The 15,059-nt window shown below is 40.7% G+C and overlaps 1 non-coding gene across 1 annotated transcript; it reads right to left on the bottom strand.

Moving 5' to 3' along the window:
* Positions 1–14,252: 14,252 nt before the first annotated feature.
* Positions 14,253–14,359, bottom strand: LOC132499693 (U6 spliceosomal RNA). The gene has a single exon (XR_009533922.1). It is a non-coding gene; the product is annotated as a U6 spliceosomal RNA (small nuclear RNA).
* Between the last annotated feature and the right edge of the window lie 700 nt (positions 14,360–15,059).

The following is a 15,059-nucleotide window of genomic DNA, read 5'->3' as shown; positions in this document are numbered from 1 at the left end:
CTCCAGCCACAGTTGTTTCCCTTGCTTTCATAGACTCTTAAGTCACTTGAAGAAAATTGTTCAGCATCACCACCATTAAGAGTATGTGCTCTGCATCCAGAGATTTTTACTCCCTGACAGGCAGGGTCGACACCCCTACTCAGCCTTGAAGCAGTTACAGAAGACAGACCATCGCCCTTCTGCTTCCCATGAGAATATGGGATAAAATCTCTGAGGGGGGAATGAAACAGAAGGGAAGGGGGCAGGACACAACTTTGAAAGAATGACATAGCCCAAGGACATGACATAAACCGACTAGAACTAAATGGGTCCAAGGTGGTGGACACTTCCATTAGACCTTGAGTCTCAGTATACACATCGGCAAGCTAAATGACACACCCACAGGCGCCATGACAGTTTCAAGGCCAACCTTAAGGATCAAAAAGTGGCCGGTGGCCCAATTCCTGGAAATCCCTGCCCCTTCTCGAAATAGCTGGAATACTCCTCCCACTCATTAGCCTATGAAATTACCCACCCTTATAAAAACTGACAACCCCATACCCTGGGGCCGCTCTTGCCTTCTGAGGTGGCCCACACTCTGTCTATGGAGTGTGTTTCTCTCTAAATAAATCCACTTCTTACCTATCAAAAAAAAAAAAAAAAAGAGTATGTGCTCTGGAGTCAGTGGAGCAAGTTTTGGCTCCACCACTTAATATTTAGGTGACTTTGGGCAAGTTAGCTAACCTTGTGGGGCACAATTGTTTTCCTTTATAAAATGGGAGCCATTTGAATAGTATCTATCTCATTTGTAGTTGGGTGTATGGAATGAGATAATGTTAAATCTATGCCTGGCATAAGCTAAATGCTTAGATATGTTAGTTGCTCTGCCCTGAAATATATTTAATACTTACATGCTTACAATCCTTCTTGCATGGCCTCTGACTTGGAGAAAGATCCCTTTGCAGTTATAATCTTTCATCTTCCTTAAACTTTTTATGGATTTACTATGTTTCCTTCTCCTAGATTGTAAGTTCCTTGAGGTTAATAATAATAATAATATAATAATAATATAATAATAATAATAATATCTGGACCACCTCCACCAAGACCAACAGTAGTGATAGCATTTTGAGTACTTTTTATTGTACCAGGCACTGTACAAAGCAAATTGCCATCAATGGGGGAGCCCTAACTTTGAAGCAGGTACTTTACTTAGATTACTTCATTAATCCCCATAACATCTCAGTGTGGTAGGGATTATTAGATCCACTTTACAGAAGACCTTAGATGAGGTGGAAATTAGGTAACTTCCCTATTAGCTGGGACTCATGGAAGACTGTCTGGTTCCAAAGCTCGTGCCCTTTCTATATTGCTTAAGTCCTGGGGTCCCCCAGACCATCTGGTACAATTCCCCTCACACACATAACAAAGCACTGCTTCTCAAATTTTTATGTGGATACAAATCACTTGGGGGTCTTAATAAACTTCAGATACTGGTTCTGTAAGTCTGTGGTGGGCCTGAAGCTCTGCATTTCTAACAGGTTCCCAGTGATGCTGCTGCGGCTGGTCCAGGGACCACACTTTGAGTAGCAAGGTCACATAGCTGTCCAGTTGGTTGTTTAACAGGTGAAGGCTCTAGGATCTACATCTTCTGAAATTCTTGGGGCTAGAACTGGGTGAGGGGATGGCAGGAAGAGAATATTTAGTGAAGTTGAATAAGCGATGGGTCATATTTCGGTATTATTCCTACCTAGAGTGAACATAACTTGGGACCACTTTTATCTATTTCTCTTAAATTCTATGATATTCGCTGTTCCTCAAATTCCCCGGATGATCAGCTGGGGTAATTAGGAAGCATGCAGCTTCCCCAGGCCCTTTACCAAGGTGGGGTCCAGGAATTTTTAATTTTAACAAGTATTCCCAGTGATTCAATATTAGAAAATTTTGGAAAATGCTGTTAAGTGCTAGAGAAGTTGCAGAAGCAGGCAATAAATGAGGGGTGGTGTTATCAAGAAAAGCTTGAAGGGGAGGTAGGAGATGGAGTTTGTCTTTAAAGAATGAGAGGGAAAAACAAAAGGAATTCTTACACATTGGTGTAAATTGGTATAACCATTTTAGACAATTATTTAATCGTATCTACCCACGTTGAAATACATCTATCCTATGAGTCAAAAATTTCACTTCTAGATATAGACCAAACAGAAATTCATCCATATGGGTACCTAAAGTCTGACTGAGAATTTCATAGCAGCATTATTTTTAATGGTCCCAAGCTGGAAATAAATCAGATTTTAATCAATAGTAAAATGGAAAGATTGCATTATAGTCATATGATTGAATGTTATAAAGCAAGGAAATGAATCAACCATTGCAATAAATACACACGGAAAAATATGTACAATATGGTTCCTGTTATTTGAAGTTAAAAACAGGCAAAACTAATCTATGGCGTTAGAAATCAAGACGTGACCATCTATGGTGAGTTGGAGGGGGCTAATGTCTGGGAGGGGGCTTAGTAAGGGAGCTTCTGAAGTGCTGATAGTATTCTATCTCTTAGTCTGGGTAGTGGTTATATGGATATGTTCATTTTGTGATAATTTGTTCAGAGGTACACTTAACAAATATGTGTTCTTTTCTATAAAATACTGTGTTTTAAGAAAACACACAGGGGCACACACACACACACACACACACACACACACACACAAAGGTTTTAAAAAGAAGGAGGAGACCACAGCACAGTTATGCTCTAGGCAATGTTTGCATTGACTATATTTCTCAAGGCTCATCTCTGGGATATAACATTGAACTGGCCCTCAGGGACTTTGTTTTCCCCAATCTTATGGTATAAAAATAATGTTTGACATTGATTCTTCCCAAACCAGGTATTTCTGAAGAAAATATCATATGGACCACATCCATCTTTCTCTTGGAGAGATATTTAAGCATCAATCACCCTGTGGACTAGTTTTGTTCTTGATTGGAAAGAACAGCCAAGACTCATTGCCTCTGGAAATTTGCCATAACCATTGGGCATCCCAGAGAATTTTCAGTAAAGCATGATAATCCTGCAAACAACTTTGTCAACTCAGTAATCACATGTTTCCAGTTTCCATCTCGCCACACCTCCCCAAGCACACAGACATGCCCATTGTTCTGGCTTCTGTGACCAACCTTGCAAAATCTACCTTCTCCAGCTCCCAAGGCATGAGGCTTGCTTTTTCTGATTACCCAGCTGGCCCTTAGTCCTGGCTTTATCTTCAAGATAGAGGTCTGGGTGGTCTTTGAGAAACCTGAGGAGAAGGTCATTAACAAGGGATCATATCCCCAAACTGACGTTTTATGAAACCTCAAACTTAAATCCTCCTGGAGCCTTGTCTTCTCCAAGTTGAAGGTAGTATCATGGGAACTTGGGCAAGAAGTTGGAAGTGTTCTGAAATGATGCAAAAGCAAGAGTTAATCTCAAAACAATACAAAGCAAGTGACTTATTTTAATAAGTCGGTCAGTAGACACATAATGGGGGGTTAATATGCAAATAACTAGAGTGAGAGGAAATGAATTACAATAACGAGCCAGTTGCTCATAAGTCATTTACCTTCCTTTCAGAATATCTGCCCTTGGACACCAGTTTTTAAAGTAGGACCTGAAAACTGACGGCTGGCAGGGCTAATATCACTCACAGATAAGTTTGGTTTGGCTTGAACAGACAAGTTTGGATGAGCTTTAAAACTCAGGAACTTCACACTAAAATCCATACTTATGGCTTCTCTTTAAAAACAGAAAACTCTGGCACCATTTCCACATGTTAACAATTGCTGGAGCCACCATCTCCCATTGCTCTACACCAGACTGCTTTGCTCATTTATATTGCTTGTCTGTAGGAATTTATGTTTTCTACCCTGCTATGACAGTGTCTGTCTTCAGAGACAAGTCCAATGAAAGGGGGTTTGTACCTGCCCACAGGGCTGTTGACAGGACGGGCTTAGGCAGCCATATTTTCTCTGATGTTACCTCTCCCTCTGGCCCTCCACACCTCACCTGTGGCTGACTTCACCAGGGATGGCACCTGAATCAAAGTTGGCCCGTCCTGAAGCTTGCCAGGACTTCTGGCAAGGAAAAGTAAGCAAGGGTAATTGCATTCTTCACTCAGAATGCTGGAATTAGAAAACTGAACAACTGTTGCCAGCTAGTGGGGGAGAAAACTGAAGAGCTTACCAAATGCATTTAGCATCGCAGCAAGACAAAGCCCTGTGTGAGCTGAGCTTCATGGTGGAGAAAACCCATTGAGAGAGGAGAATAAATTGTGCACCAAAAGAGGCAGTGATAAGACACCAGGTGGCCTTGAGAGCACAGATTTGCCCCTTGGTGCCATGCTCAGGTCTAGTTCTGGTGAGAGCTGATGTCTTTGGTTTCTACTCCTCAGATGTCCATGAGTTAGGAGAAATTTACCCCACTTGTCTTATATCCACCCTTCTTAGGAAAATAATACCATGAATTTCCTTATGGGAACCATTCCACCGTGAGAGAATAGCCCATGTGAAAATGAAGCCTATGCACAGAGGAGAGAAGACCCCTACCCTAAATATTTCAGATCTTTCTTGTTTCTGCAGAAATGGTTGTGCTCAAAATAAAAGGCTCTCTAAGCCTTCATTCAGCATATATGCCTATATTTAAGGTACACTTGAGAAATATAATAATGATAAAAATACATTTCATAAGCATTTATAGAGTGTCATTTGTACATTGCCCACTGTGGTAGGCACTGAGAGGGAAACAAACATGACCGAATCCCTACAGTCAAGGAGCTCATGATCCAGTGGAGAAGAAAGAAAACGTACATGAATGTCTATAGCAAAACTGAATGAAATAAACACTATAGTAAATACATGCCGATCCTCATAGGGAGGAGAAGGGAGGGAAGAGAGGGGAGGAAGCGATTCTCTCTAACTGGGGTTGGGGGCAGTTTGGTAATCTGGCTTCCTAGCAAATGAGAAGGAGAGATGGCAGATACAGACCAGTTTACAAGGAGGCACGGACAGCAGGACCATGTTGATGGACATGAATACAAGGAAAGAAAAGGAATACAAGAGAACTGGGAGCATAGTAGGACAGAGGGAATAATCTCCTTCCCAGGGACTTGAGGCATCATTGAATGACAACCTGTAGCTGCCATCATAGTGGCACCCAAACTGAATGTCATGAGGGGCGGAGGAGGAAGAGATCATTGTGGATGTGGATGGTCAGAGAACCCTTCCTAAAGAGACTTCAGTGGGGCTTTGAAGTTGACATAGGGTTTCGAAGAGAGTGAGAGGCAGCAAGGAGCACTCCAGGTGGAAGAAATCACGGGAGCAAAGGCATAGGAAGCTGAAGAAGCCGTCCTTTGTCCTCTCAGGGCCAGTGTGTGTGTGTGTCTGGGAGGAGGAAAGAGGGAGCAGACCAGCTTTACTGGAGTTGATAGTTAAGAGTGGAGAGTGGTGGAAAAACACTGTTGATAAGTCTGTCTGGAGCCAGCCTGTGGAAGGCCTTGGATTTCTGGACAAAGGGTTTGGACTTGATCCTGGAGGCAGAGGGGGCCAGAGAAGACTGGGGAAAGGGGTTGACTTGATGAAAGAGTTCCTCATTCACTAAAGAAAAGCACCAATGCAGATCATTTTTCTCCTTAGAAAACAATCACAGAGTTTAGCTTTAAATGCACCCCCAACTCCATGAAAAGCATATACCAGGCCCTGCAGGGCTCCCGGGGGGAGTTCATGAGTTCAGACTCAAAACGCAAGACGTGTTTTACTTGGCATTGCAGCATGTCTATGGGTGATGCATGTCCTCAGACGAGGACAGAATGATATGATTAAACATTTTAGATCAGCTACTCTGCCTCTCCCGTCGTGCCTTTTCCCTCCACAGTTCAGCCTCTGATTCCTCCACTTCTGGATAGCCAGAGCAAAATAGCTGTAAGACAGATCGTATGGCTTCTTAGTGGCATCTGTAGTGTAGATGCTAAGGATAAGGGCTTTGGAGATAGTAACTACTGCTTTCTCAAGCTTTCTAAGTCTCTCTGAGTCCTTAGCAGTGTTTAGGAGCACCTAGTCTGGCACATGGCAGGGACTCAGCTAGAAATAACTAGTAACAATGTTTATGATACATTTGGTTTTTAATGGATACTTTCGAGATATTTATTTTCTTCTTTCTCTCATCCTTCCTGCTCAGTGTCTTCCTACTATTTCTTCCTTTCTCTTTCTTCTTTTTCCTGTTCGATTTTCTGTTCAGTTCATTCTTCTCTCTTTCCCCACTTTTCCCTTTTTCTTTCTACTTTCTATCTCCTTGTAACTTTCTTTTTCCTCACAGGAACTGGGAAAGACAAGGGTGTGTGGGCGGCCATGGAGTCCCTCCAAGGAAAGTGTGAGGCTTTGGGCAAAATAGATCTCTCATTTCTTCCAAACATAGGTCTAATCTGAACTGTCTCCAGGCTCTAGTCTCCAATCCAACTTCAGTGGTTTCAGCTGGACTCCATGAGAAGGGACCCCAGGGATGCTGTGTCGTTAGTCTTGTCTTGGAGAAAATCACTTTCTGTGCGCCTACTTGTCTCGAAGGTTGGGGCACCCACATTCCCTTTCCTCAAGTCACCAGAGCCCAAGAGAGACTTCTGAGCAAAATGCCTGGCTGAAGAGAAGCAGGACTTCATTAAGAGTTTGATTTATCCCCAAATGATCTATTGTTATGCATCAAACATGTTTTCCCTACAAACCAGTTGGCAGGGAGCACGCAGATAAATTACTACAAGATGTAACCAGACAAGCTGTTCAAAAAGGAAATGGCTCTCTGTGTGTGGAACTCAGGAGAGCACAGCTATAAACATGTGTTGGGAAATCAGTTCAGTCTAAGCTTGCTGGAAGAAATGAGCTACTGCCCCCAAACTACCAGCTTGCTGTGATAGCTGACTGCTCTTTTGAGGTCATCGTCCATTGTCTCAGTGATGAGGATGAATAAACAAGGTCGAGACCTACTCTGAAGTGTCTTCAGAGCAAAGGGGATATTGAGTTATCCATAGACAATTGTGAATTCTCTCCTTCGGTACAAGTCAAGTTAGCTAATCTTGTTCTGTTGGAGAGAATGGGTTAAAGTTTATTCTATCTGCATATTACAATATTTAGTTGTAATGATAGATTTCAAAGGAATAATAGTAATATAGAATATAATATAATATAGTACAGTATAGCACAGTGCTATATAGTTTGATGTGGAAGAAGAACCCCTGGGCATGACATCAGAGAAAAGTGGGGGGTATAAATCCTGTCTGACCACATGCCAGTTGCTAGCTCTGTGACTCTTGGAAAGTTCCTTAACTTCTCTGAGATTTCCCCCTCTTTTATAAAGGGGGGCAGGCACATACGACTTGCCTTACAGGTTGTTTTGTTTTAACGCATGCAATATGCCTTATAACTGCAGTGTGGCCAATTAAATTTAAACGAATTAAACTAAATACAATTAAACTTTAGTTCCTTAGTCACACTAGCTACATTTCAACTGCTCAGTAGCTACATGGGGCTTGTGGCTACTGTATTGAGCAGCACAGTTATATAACATTTCCATTATTATGGAAAGTTCTACTGGACAGTACTGTCCAAGAACATTCCAGAAGCAGTGTAAGTACTTCACGCATAATTGTTGCTCCCTGCTTAATAGTTCAAAGCACTTTCACCCATAGGACCTGATTGAAGGGCTGTCTATCCAGCAAAGTTGGAATGCCCTTTCTCTTAGACATCTCTGTCTCTCTGTATAGTGTTCTAACCTGACTCAAGTCTACAGCGCATGGTGATTGCTGGAAAATTGGAGAGTATACAGAGAGAGGATTTCTGAGTCTTTAGTTAAAATATACCAAATGCATATACGATAAGCCTTAACTCCAGCCACAAAACACATCTCAGTAGAGATAACAAATAGGAGTAGAAATGAAGTGCAATCAACAATAACAACAAAAACAAACAAATCTTTATCTGATAACCCAGTATCCCTTTTTCTCTGAAGACACTTCAGAGTAGGTCCTGACCTTGTTTTTTCATCCTCACCACTGAGACAATGGATGATGACCTCAAAAGAGCAGTCAGCTATCACAGCAAGCTGGTAGTTTGGGGGCAGTAGCTCATTTGCTCTAGCAAACTCAGACTGAATTGATTTCCCAACACATGTTTATAGCTGTGCTCTCCTGAGTTCCACACACAGAATATCCACCAAATACTAAACATGGGCTAGTGCTAACATGCATGTTACCCTCTTAATGTTTCATTTAACCACCTTGGAAAAATTCCAGTGTAGATGAAAGCTACCCCAAGGCGTATAGCTGAAGCTTAAGAAATGTTCTCAAGGTCAAGGCAGAGTGATCACAAATTCACTTTCGTTTGGTTGAGGACCATCTTGACTTTCCACGGTGAGACCAACACATCTGTGCTGCAGCTGAAGGGGTTGTAGCATGACAAGAAGGTCCTCTTGATCTTCAGAGCATATTTCTTGGCAGAGACAAAGTAAAGTAAGTCCAAGGTAAGGTCGCCCTCCATATATGCAGCAGTGAAAAGAACAAAAGCAACAGCTACATTTGTTGAGTGCTTAATGTATATACTGTTCTCTTCATATTATGAAGGTCATCTGATAGTCTCCACCATAACCTTATGAAGTAAGAACTTTAATATCTCCATTTTATAGGTGAAGAAGTGAGGCACTGAATGGTTAAGAACTCACCCAAGCTCACGAGCTACTAAGTGGTGGAACCAGGACTGGCCTGGGTGGTTTAGTAAAAGTTCACATTTTTAACCACTGTTCTCTGAGGCCTATCAAGGTAAGTGATCTCTCTGTGGTTTCCTCATTTCAGTTTCAAAAAAACATTGAATTCTTTTATAATATTTAGTGTTTTCCATCTGCAGTTTTTCTGGTCACTGCAGGAAACAGCTCTAAATATTAAAGAAAGTTATCGTATTACAGACGATGATGGAAACACTGCTTTCTAGATTAGTCAACTTATTGATTTATGTAAACAAGTATTTCATGAGTAAATGAAGATAACAAATGCAAATGAGACAGTGAGATCATTTTATCTTTGAAGGTGCAGAAACATTTTGTCCCATTGTTTGAGTGAAGAACATGTGAAGTGAAAAATGGGCACTTAGATGGGAAGGTCAACAGACCAAGACCTCTAGGCCAGCTGCCTGCTTTCATAAACAGTTTTATTGGACCACAACCCCACCCAATCATTTATGGATTGTCTATGGGTAGAGCTGGATAGTTGTATGGCCCACAAATTCTAATATATTTACCATCTGGTTCTTTCCAGAAAAAGTTTGCTGACCCCTGACTTAGATGGCAGTGAGAAAATAGCATTATGTTCCGAAAGTGGGTCTTATCTTATAACCATCATTTTCAGTGGACTGAAAACATATGACTTCAGTGGTACAGTATTAATAAAATTTGATATTGTTGAATTTTACATAATTGAAAACTGCAAATAAGAAGAGTTGAGAGGTCAAATGGTAACTTTATAATAAACACTGTTGCAGTCCTGAATTTGAAAGCCAAAGGCAATCATTAAATAAGGTAGAAGGAGGGTCTGTTCATTGACCTCACAGGAGATAATATAGTAGTCCATTGGTATCTGTGGGGGAATTGGTTCCAGAACTCGCTCCCCAGTCCCCACCTATGCCCGCAGATACCAAAATCCAAATGGATACTCAAGTCCCTTATATAGAATGGCATAGTATTTGCATATAAGCTATGGACATCCTCCCATATACTTTAAATCACCTCTAGATTACTTACAATGCCTAATGCAATTTAAATGTTATATAAATAGTTGCCATTGTGTGCAAATTCAACTTTTGGTTTTTGGAACTCACGGGAATTTTTCCCTCTGAATATTTTCAATTTGCGCTTGGTTGAAACCAAGGATGTGGAACCTATGAATGCAGAGGGCTGACTGTATTCTGTACCTCTGGAGGTAATGAGAGTCAAGTTGATAAGAGCTTGATATACTAGGGGCAAAGGCCCCATCCTGGCTGTAAAAAAACTTAGAGGTTCACAGTTCTGATTGCATGATGGGATCACCAGGGGAGCTTTTAAAGACCCCAGAGATATTCAGGGTTTCTTGTGGTTCCAAATTTTAGAATTGTTTTTTCTATTTCTGTGAAAAATGCCACTGGAGTTTTGATAGGGATTGCAATGATTCTATGGGTAATATGGGTAATATAGACATTTTAATAACATTAACTCTTCTGATCCACAAGATACCGTTCCATTTATTTTTGTCTTCTTCAATTACTTTCATCAATGTCATAGTTTTGGTGTTTGGATCTTTTACTTCCTTGGTTAACTTTATTCGTATTTTATTGTCTTCAATACTGTTATAAATGGGATAGTTTTCTTTATATCTTTATCATTCCTGGTGTACAGAAACACAACTGATTTTTATATTTTGATTTTGAGTCCTGACACTTTAGTCATTTTTTTAGATTTAACAATTTTTTTGGTGGGGTCTTTAAAATTTTCTATATACAAGATCACCTCATCTGCAAACAGAGACAATTTTACTTCTTCTTTCCCAATTGAATGCCTTTAATTCCTTTTTTCTTTCCTGTTTGCTCTGGCTAGGATTTCCAGTACTATGATGAATGAGTGGTGAAAGTGGACATCCTTGTCTTGTTCTTGATCTTAGACTGAAAGCTTTCAACTTTTCATCATTAAGTATGATGTTAGTTGTGGGTTTGTCACATATAGCCTTTATTATGTTGCAGTATGTTTCTTCTACACCCAGTTTGTTGAGTTTTTATCATGAAAGGATGCTGAATTTTGTCAAATACTTTTTCTGCATCTATTGAAATGATCATATAATTTTTATCTTGCATTCTATTAATGTGGTGTGTCACATTTATTGATTTGTGTGTGTTGAACCATCCTTGCCTCCCAGAGATAATTCTCACAAAGCTATCTTGAGAATGTACAAAACTGGAGGCATCACACTCCCTGATTTCAAACTGTATTATGAAGCTATAATAATCTAAACAGTGTAGTACTGGCATACAAACACATGGACCAATGAAACAGTATTAAGTGACCAGAAATAAACCCATGAATACATGGTCAACTAATTTTTGACAAGGAGCCAAGAATACTCAATAGGGAATATATAGTGTCTTCAATAAATGGTGTTTGGAGAACTGGATACTCACATGCAAAAGAATGAAATTAGACCCCTATCTTACACCACTTATAAAATTAACTCTAATGGACTAAGGACTTAAACATAAGACCTGAAATCATAAAACTCCTAGAAGAAACATAGGGGAAAAGTTCTTTGGCATTGATTTTGGCGATGATTTTTTTAAAATATGACATCAAAAACACAAGAAACAAAACCAAAAATAAACAAGTGGGACTGACTACATCAAACTAAAAAGCTTATGCACAGCAAAAGAAACAATCAAGAAAATGAAAAGACAATCCATGGAATAGGAGAAAATATTTGCAAGTCATATATCAGATAAGGGGTTAATATCCAAAATATGGAAGAAACTCATACAACTTAATAGCAAAAAAACCCCCAAAACCAAAAAACAAATGATCTGATTTTAAAATCATCAAAAGACCTAAATAGACATTTTTTTCCAAAGAAGACATACAAATGGCCAGTAAGTACATGAAAAAGTGCTCAACATCAATAATCATCAGGGAAATGCAAATAAAGACCACGATGAGATATCACCTCACACCTGTTAGAATTGCTGCTATCAAAAAGACAAGGATGTGGAGAAAAGGGAGCCCTAGTGCACTGTTAGTGGGAATGTAAATTGGGCCAGCCACTGTGGAAAACAGTAGGAAGGCTCCTCAAAAGATTGAAAATAGAACCACCATATGATCCAGCAATCTCACTTCTGCATATTTATCCAAAGGAAATGAAATCATTATCTCATAGAGATATCTACACCCCAAGTTCATTGCAGTATTATTCACAATATCCAAACATGGAAATAACCTAAATGACCATTGATGGATCAATGGATGAAGAAAATATGGTACACACACACACACACACACACACACACACTGGAATATTATTCAGCTTTAAAAAAGGGCAATCGTGACATTTGTGACAACATGGGTGAAACTTAAGTGCCTTATGCTAAGTAAAGTAAGTCAGACAGAGAAAGACAAATACTGTATGGTGTCCCTTATATGTGGAATCTAAAAAAGTCAACTCACAGAAACAGAGAGCAGATTGGTGTTTGCCAGGAGCTAAGGGATAGGCGAAATGAGGAGATGTTGATAGAAGGATACAAATGTCCAGTTATAAGACATCTGGGGATCTAATGTACCGCATGGTGACTATAGTTAACAATACTGTGTTGTATAACAGCAGTAACAAAATGGTAATTATGTGAGGTGAAGGATGTGTTAAGTAACCTTATTGCAGTGAACATTTCACACTATATAGACATATCAAGTCATCACACCTTAAACAACATGATATATCAATTGTATCTCAATAAATCTGGAAATCAAACAAAAAACCAACCCAGAGCTCAGGCTGCTTACCGTACCCATTACTTCAGAACCTCTGGGGGTGGGATCTAGGCATCAGTATATTTTAAAGATCCCTGGGTGATTCCAGTGTGCAGCAAAGGTTAATCCCTCTCTGGAAATGGGCTGTTCTTTGTGGGAGAGGGCAGAATGTGCTTCTATTTGCCTTGAGACTTTCCCATGAGAGAGTACTTCTACCCAGACCCTCTCCACTTGGGTAACTACAGACAAAGGCTCTCTCTTTGACCAAATTTTAGTCAGCGTCCTCTGAGCCCTCTGCTCAACTAGACTTGACTGTGGGCTTTGGTCTCTATCCTTATAGAGTCCAGTTTTAGCAAGAATCCTCTGAAGTCTATTTAGCTAGAATACCTCATCCTCAATATTTGGAGAATCACCCTCAATATCTGATCACTGTCCTCATCCCCCCCCCCCACCATTCCCCAGTATCTGATCCTCTTGGCCCCTCATCAAGAATCCTGTTTGGTCCGTTTAGCAAGAATTATCCTACCCTCTTAGTAATTTTCTATCCACCGACCCCCGCCTTGCTCCTTGGCTATAAATCTCCACTCCCTTGGTATTCAGACTTGAGCCTGAGCTCTCTCACCTTCTGCCAAAAGGCATTGCCATAGATCCTCTTGAAGGAAGTCTTCCTTATCATCTTTAACAAGCACCAGAATAATTTTTTCTTTAGCACTACTACTCACCCTTAATGTCTCAGTTTAAGCCTTAAATGTCCTTTTCTCTAGGAAGTCTGAATTAGGTGTCCCTCTCTATGCTCACAGCACCCCCTCTACTCCTCCTATCAATTGCTATTGTAATTTCCTGCATACTCTTCTCTCTGTCCCATTTGACTCAAAATGTCATGATGGCAACGCTCCATCCACCTTGTTCCACGTGAACAGCAGCAGCAGCAGTGAATACTCATTGCATCACACACAGACTATGTGTCACCCCCTGAGCATAGTATCTTAGTTAATACCTATCTCAACCCTATGATCATCTCCATTTTGCAGGCAACAACGTGAGGATGGGAAAATTAATTACCTTGCCTCAGGTCACACTGCTAGGAAGCCCTTAGTGCTAAGTTCAGTTTCTGGCACATGGTAGGGTGTTCAATAGAGATTTGTTGAGTGAAAAAAAATAAATGCATGAGTTGCTTTCCTCTCTAGTTTGTCCACAACCTCTCTGGTGGGGTTGAAACCACAGTGAGATTCCCTTCCCCTACTCCCATGCTTACTAAGGCTCAGCTTTGACCTCTTCCAAGTTTTCTGTCCCAAAGTAGATGGGTTGAAAGTCCTGACCTTCATATGACTGAACAGCAGCAACTTCTAATGAAAGGGCTAGTATTCCAGCTTGTTTGACAGAGCATACTTAAAGGAAGATGAAAATAAGAGAGGAGAGACTGTATGTGTAACATTTCCCGAAGTGTGTACTTTCAGCTTACAGCCTGAGAACCCAGTGTGGGAGGAATAGGGCACGGAACTGTTGCAAAAGAACCTTAAATCCTTAGACATGTCACATACTTTCTGACAATGGAAATAAGCATTATTTTCCACTTCTAGATATACTATTGGACTTGCTGCTGTCACAACCAATAAAGCGTGAGCTCATTGAAAAGTATTATCGAATCCATATTAGCGTCCCATCATCTTATTCAGTAAGTACAAACTGCAGCACTAAAGCATTTTGTGGGGTCCAGTGGGATTTTTTTTTTATTAAAAATATGGAACGCTTTACAAATTTGTGGGTCATCCTTGCACAGAGGCCATGCTAATCTTCTCTCTATCGTTCCAATTTTAGTATATGTGCTGCCGAAGTGAGCACCAGTGGGATTTTTGCAGTTATTAGTAGTCATAAAAATTCTAAATATTTATTGACTGGGCAGTGTATTGTGGATGCATAATACCTCATTTAATTCTCCATCAACCCTTTGCAGTAGATACTATTATTCTCATTTTACACAAAAAGAGCACAAGATATCCTAGAACACTGACAATAATATTTCCTGCTTAATACTGTGATGAAGACAAAACACCTAGGGGACTGCCAGGCCAGTGCCAGAGTGGCAGCAACAAGAAGGGTCCATGGAGGAGGCTCAGAACGCTTGGGTGGTTGGAAGGGGGATGCTAATAATATCCGGACATGGAGAAGGGGCCACAGGTAGACTGACTTTGTCTAGAATTGGGGAGCTCATGATGATCCAAAAAGGAGGTGGTGTATACCTAAAGATCAGCAGGGGCTAAAGTGGTTGCCTTGGCAAATGGCGATGTTCTTGGGTGGGGTGGGGAGAATACGTAAGGGACCTGGAACCTCCAATGCTGGGAAGAGTGGTGCATGAATACTCAAGTATTCATTGAATCCCTACTGTGTTCTAGGCACAATGCAAGTGGCTGGGATATAGTTCTAAGCAAAAGAGCTGTGATTTCTCTCTCTCTCTTTTTTTTTTTTTTTTGCGGTACGCGGGCCTCTCACTGTTGTGGCCTCTCCCGTTGCGGAGCACAGGCTCTGGACGCGCAGGCTCAGC

Source organism: Mesoplodon densirostris, chromosome 11 (assembly GCF_025265405.1).
Source record: "Mesoplodon densirostris isolate mMesDen1 chromosome 11, mMesDen1 primary haplotype, whole genome shotgun sequence".
Lineage (NCBI taxonomy): Eukaryota > Metazoa > Chordata > Mammalia > Artiodactyla > Ziphiidae > Mesoplodon > Mesoplodon densirostris.
Note: the sequence above shows the minus strand (reverse complement) of the source record. Positions and strands in the feature narration are given on the sequence as shown.